Source organism: Chrysochloris asiatica, unplaced genomic scaffold (genome assembly GCF_000296735.1).
Source record: "Chrysochloris asiatica unplaced genomic scaffold, ChrAsi1.0 scaffold00035, whole genome shotgun sequence".
In the NCBI taxonomy this organism is placed as follows: Eukaryota; Metazoa; Chordata; class Mammalia; order Afrosoricida; family Chrysochloridae; genus Chrysochloris; species Chrysochloris asiatica.
Genome location: NW_006408553.1, coordinates 6,517,329 through 6,523,930, shown reverse-complemented (window position 1 = coordinate 6,523,930; position 6,602 = coordinate 6,517,329).

The window sequence follows — 6,602 nt, the reverse complement described above, 5'->3', positions numbered from 1 at the left end:
TTTTTAATTTAAATTTCTGCCTCACCCCTTTTTTGTCTGTTTTTTTTTTTTTTTTTTTAGACAAACTGTTCAAGAAACCAAGTAATTTAGACATGTACTTACCACTCCTTTAAGTACATTCAGAGTGGAACAATCTAGATCTGGGTCAAATTTTTCCTTTTCTTGCTCTCTACGGTTTTCACAGTTTTCAGTGTAAACTCAACACAGCAGCTCAAGTGAGAGCTATTGTTTAAAATCTAAAAATATATTCTCTGATTAGAATAAAAGGATCCCAGATGACCAGATGATGCAATGGTTAAAGCACTTGACTGCTAACCAAAAGGGGTTGGGAGCCATCAGCTGCTCCTCAGGAGAAAGATGTAGTAATCTGCTTCCATTAACATGGTAGCCTTGGAAACCCTATGGAGCAGCCCTACTCTGTTCTGTAGGGTCACTGTGAGTGGGAATCCACTCCCTGGTCGTGAGTGTGAGTGTGATTATGTGTTATGCAAGATGCCATTCAGAGGCTGATAGAGGTCATGTGAGTCTGTCCATGACTTGTGATGCTTATCTACTACGCAGGGTGCAACGTGAGTTACTTCCGCCTCAAGTACTTTTTTTTTTTTCTTCACGTAAACTGACAACATCAAACAGCCTTTGATAGTATGATATGGCAGGTGACTAGGGGTGTTGCAGAGTTTATTTTGAAGTTGGACAATTATGACCAAGGATAAAGGGAGAGGGCCCCAGGGTTCCCTCTCTTCTGGGTTTCTCTGCTTCCTGTTACCTAACTGAAGAGAAATGCCAGGGTACCAAAGGCCTCTGGCAATATACACAAACAAAAGGGTTGATGGGGGGTGGGGGAGAGGAGCACTGTACCATAGCACATACGTTCATTGAGCACTTACTATGGAGCCAAGCCTGTGGTTGGATGTTGGGAATAAAATATTAAACACAATCCTTGCACCTGAGGAGCTAGAGTCCAGTCAGCAGACATGTAGGAGTGACTTCAATACATTGTGACAATCACTAAAGCAATGGCGTAAATGAAGGGCTGGAGGATCTAAGGAGGGCAGGCTTCACTTTCTAAAGGAATGAAGGAATGTGTTCAGGAGGGAGGTAATATTTGAGCTGGGGTCATGGGGTGAATAGAAGATTCCTAAGCTAAGAAATAAAAGAGGGTCTAACTCCAGGCAAAGGGTGAAGTTGTACAGAGGCAGGGAGGAAGGAGCATTTAGGTTCTGGTGGAAGATTCAGTGTGGCACAGACCAGTGGTGAAGAGAGGCTAGACTGAAAAACCAAGAGTATCTAAGATACCGCAGGTAATAGTACCCTGGTCTCGTCTCCTGCAGTGTCCTGAGAGGTCCGTCAGCGGTTTAAAACGAATTGCTACAGGTGTGCCCCTCTGTGGAGAACCTAATATACCACACTAGGGAAACTGGATTTTATTTTATATTCAATGAGAAGCCATTGTAGATATTTGAGTTTGAGAATGGAATGATCTGATTTGCTTTTTAGGAAGATAGTGCTGATGGTAGAGTGAGCTGGGTTGTTCTGGGTTCACTGGAGAAGTGAGAGCTCTCAGAGGAATGAGTTGTAATTGATGTGAGTGAAGAAGTCTATCTAAGGCTGCGATACAGTGACAATGAGAATGAGAGAGGATAAATTCTTTGTTTTTTAACTTGTTATAGTGAATGGGCAAAGGTTTAAAGATCAGATCAGTTGTCTGCTCAGTTCATACACATTTTGTTTCACCTCATTGATTACAATCCCCACAGTTTAACATTACTTATTCCACTCCCTGTGTTTCCTGTTTCCATGCCGCCTTTCCTAACCTTCCTTTTGTCTTTGGGTAAATGCACCCTTTTTGATCTCAAATGGTTGATTATTCTAAGGTGTGCATACCTTACTAGTGGTATTGTTCCCCTTACATGCCTGTCTAGGTTTTAGCTGAAAATTGAGCCATGGGGGTGAGCTGAGTTCCAGACCCAAAGGATGATGAAGGGCCATAGTCTTGGGGGTTCCGCCAGTTTCTATCTGATCAGTAATCCTGGTCTTTGTATTATGGTTCTGAAGTTTGTTCCACACTTCTCCCCCACTCCTTCCAGGACCTTCTAATGTGATCCCTTTCAGAGGAGTTGATAATACTAGCTGGGCACCATCTAGCTCTTCTGATTTCAAGGTCATAAAGACTGATTGTCATTTGGTCCAATAGTCCACTAGACTAATTGTTTCCATTCGTGTTTAATTTTCTTCACTCTTCTTTCCTCCAGGCAGGGAGAGACCAATAATTGCACCTTCAAAAACACTCCAAAAAACAAATCTACTGCCTGTCACTATTCACTGAAGTAAGACAAAGAACACTGTCTTTGTGGACTGTTATTCTAATTGACTTAGGTGTCCCCTGAGCCCCAAAACCAAGCAATTCATTCCCTTAAGGTATTTATTTATTTTAGGGAAATTTTCATAAGTCATGGATATATGTGCAACAAAGGTAAATACCCATGTACAAAGATCTTCTGTCAAAGTTATATATATATTTGTGTGTTTACTCCCACTCTCCCTTCCACATCCATTCAGCCTGTGTGCCTATCCACGCACCTTCTCATAGATCACCGTGATTGCAGGATTTTCTATGTAACAGAATTTACCTAGTGCCTTGGATTTCCAATCACACTCAGGGAAGCAGCAGTCAAGAAATCAAATGACGTATTGCACTAGGCAAACCTGCTGTGCATGACCTCTTCTCTTTTTCTTTTCCAAATTGTAAGGTTTTGGGAAACTCTAAGTAGGATTCCTATGTGTCAAAATCAACTTGATGGCACTTAACAGCAACAACAACAATTATGCAGTGCCAGCACACACACATCCCGTGCCTGGCCCCTGAGGTTTTTTGGGATATTCTGCTCTGTTCACACCATCTCTTTATAGTGTCCATTGTCACTTTGAGGACTAAGGTGCACCTGACCCAAGCCATGGTATTTTCAGTAACCTCATATGCATGTGAAAGTTGGACAGTGAAAAAGGAAGTAGAAAAATTGATCCATTTGAGTTATGGTGTTGGAGGAGAATATGAAAAGTACCATGGACTGTAAGAAGAGCAAACAACTCTTTGTTGGAAGAAATACAACCAGAATGTCCCTTAGAAACCAGGATGGAGAGATTCTCTTATACTTTGGATTTATTATCAGGAGGTACCAGTCCCTGGAGAAGACATTATGCTTGGTGAAGTGGAGGGTCATGCTTAGTAAAGCGGAGGGTCAGCGAAAAAGAGGAAGACCACCAATGAGATGGATTCACACCACAGCAACAGCAATGGGCTCTAGCATAACAACAATTGTGAGGATTGCACAGGACTGTCTGGGCAGTGTTTCATTCTGTTTTACACAGGGTGGCTATGAGTCAGAGCTGACTCAACAGCACCAAACAACAGCAGCAATAACCTATTGTCTTTAACCTTTACTCTCCTCCCAGGGTCTTGGACAATCATGGGGGCTTATTATGAAGTTTTGATAAAATTGAAAACTGCATTGGTGCGAAAAAGGCCAGAAAAGTTGTGCTGAGGGATTTTTTCCCATCACAACAGTGCACCTGCTCATTCTTCAAGGGTAGCAAGGGCTGTCCTGTTTTGCTGGGAAACCTTATCCCACCCACCGAACAGCTCTGATCTTGCTCCTTCCGACTTCTTTTTGTTCCCCAAATTCAAACAACATTTCAAAGGAAGACAGTTTGAGTCCCTTGAGGATGCCAAAACTACTTGTTTTGAGGTGGTATAAATCAAAGAGCACAGAACTCTTCAGGGAAAGGTTAGAGAGATGGAAACACCATCTTCAGAAGTGTATAGTCTTAGGTAGAGGATATAGTGAGAAAAAAGAGCTTCACATTGTGATAACTTGTGTTAAATAACAGTTTCTGTGATTTTGTAGCAATACTTTTTTTTACTTACCCTCGTATGCTCTGTGCTCCATCAACAATGCTTCCTCCTCTCCCTTCTCTCCTGTCCTTGGTAAACACTATGAAACTTTGGTCTCTACACATTTGCTTATTCTAGATATCTCATATAAATAGGCTTATACAATAGTCATCCTTCTGTGTGTATATCTAATATTGAGATGTTGTTATTGTTGTTAAGTGCTGTCAAGTCAGTTCTGACTCATAGCGACCCTGTATAGAGTTTCTAGGGAGCAACTGGTGGGTTTGAACTGCTGATCTTGTGGTTCACAGTCCAGTGCTGATCCTATAGTACCACACCAGGAGTTCATATTGAGATGTAAAATCATGTAAAACCACATCTTCTGTGATGCTCTGGGTTTTGCTTCCCAGAAACAGAGGAGCGTGGATAGCAGACAATACCAGTTCACAAATGGGCAAAAGAGTTTCTGTCTATGTATCTTTCTCTCAGCACTGAGACACTATACGCTGAACACCAGACTGGTTCCCTTGGCCCCATACATCCATCTGCGTGCCATGGCACTTTTAAGACTTTCATCTAATGGTCTGATTATTTGTGGCTACAACTAGATCGTAAACTCTTAAGAGGGCAGGGCCATGGCTGAATCATCCTCGTGTCCTCATGATTTGAGTAGCTGGTACATAATATAGCTCCATAAAGTTTTACGGGGTGAATAAATACACAAACAAATGGATTTCTATGGAACTGCAAAGCCTAACTCATAATGACTATATTTTGAGGATCAAACATGGTTATATAGAATACCATGTGTGTAGCGGTAGTGAGGTTGGCCCAGGATCGGGCAGTGTTTCGTTCTGCTGTGCACAGGGTTGTTATGAGTTGGTGCCGACTTGATGGCGCCTAACAACAAGCCCAATAACTAGCACTCAATGTCAGCTTCTCACCCAATTTCCGGATTAGAATATTCCATCATCACGTGAACTTTAGCATAATGCGTGACCCCACGTGGCAGTCTCTCAATAGATGTCTGTTCAGTACAGTTCATTAAAGGAAAAGCTCTCCCTTACCCCAGGCCTCGTTTTGCAATGCGACTACTATTTCTACATCTCCTAAAAAGCCAAGACAATTTTGAGGAAAGTACGTATGTGGAGTTCTCCCTGGAAACTGACTTTTGGAACATCTGGAAACATCTCTGCCAAACTGCTTGCCCATTAATAATCCTAATGTCCCTTGGCTAGAATGCCAACCACAGAAATGAGGTGTCCCTGTGGCAACATTTACCACTGCAAGGCTGCATCTCAATTATGTGGGGATTAGAGGCGATGGGGGTGGGATGTTGACAGGGGCAAGCAGGTGTAGAGTTAAGCTTTGAAAATGTTTCTGCCTGAAGGGCATTTGCTCTGCTCTTAGGCCAGACCACTGAAGTTCAAACACAGACTGCAATGGCAAAATACTTGCAGAACCCACTCAACCCAGACACTCCTTGAACAACTCTTGGAACTGTGATTGTCATTCCTAAAGAGATTCCACTCAGAGTGACCCCATGTGTGTGTCAGAATAGAACTGTACTCCTTAGGGCTTTCAATGACTGATGTTGCAGAAGCCGGTTGCCAACCCTTTCTTCCCAGGTGCCTCTGGGTGGGCTCGAGCTCTGCAGTCGACAGCAGAGCACATGAACTGTTTGTATCACCAGGAACTGCAGAAAAGAGACGGTACAGGCTCCTTTAGCCACAGAACAAAGAAAGCCCTCACAAACAGTTTTGGCCAAGATGCTGTCATGTTGGGACCCCTGGGAATCTCAAGTTGATCTTTTCAGGGCTTAGTGAGGAGCTGGGCCAAAGGAACACTGAAACCGAGCAAGCTTGACTGAGCTTAGAGGAAATGAAAATTCTCCAAAATAAATTTCTAAAGGCCTCAATTTCAGCACCGCAGGTTTGATTCCACTCTTGGTGAGTCACACAGCCCAGGTAAGAATTACAGACTTGTGTCTGAGAGCCGACACCTGTAGCCTCCAGAATTACAGCTGCTGTAGTTCAAGTCAAAGGCAGAGTGTCAGAAGTGATGATTAATAGTCACTTAGGAATGGAAATTTTTATTTGGTTCCTCTGTCATAACTAGTTTGATTTCCTATAAATTTTGCTTTCCTTAAAAAAAAATCAAAGTAACTGAAATAAAATTGTTTGGCAGAATCTCACAGGAAATGTTAAATATAATAAAAGATGAGAAGGGGCATATTGATGAGAGTAGACACAGATTGCAGGATGTAATCACAGAACTGATGTAAACATTATCGTTTAGTTACTTGAGGTCAGAAGGTAAAGCAAATCATTTGCAACGGCTGAGGAGTAACTTGTCAGATGTCTCGCAGCTTGATTGTGTTGGGGCAACATTGGAGACAACCAGGACTGGGGGCCAGGAAAACTGGGTTCTAGCCTCTGTCATTAACTGGGTGAATTTGGGTAGGTCTGGTCACCTCTCAACCAGTTTTTGGGGAGCCTGTGGTGGGGTCTGACCTGGCTGCCCTGTTGCACTGTATTCCGTGCTAGTGGTACCCTTTGGAGTTGTACAAATGATGCTGGTGAGACCCATCTTTGGCAGCAGGAGCCTTCAAGCTCTCCTGATTCCACCTCACGTAGCTGATTGGGAGCACCACCAGAACCTCTAAGCATTTTGTCCTCAAGGATAAGCAGTGTTGTCTTCTTTTTACTTA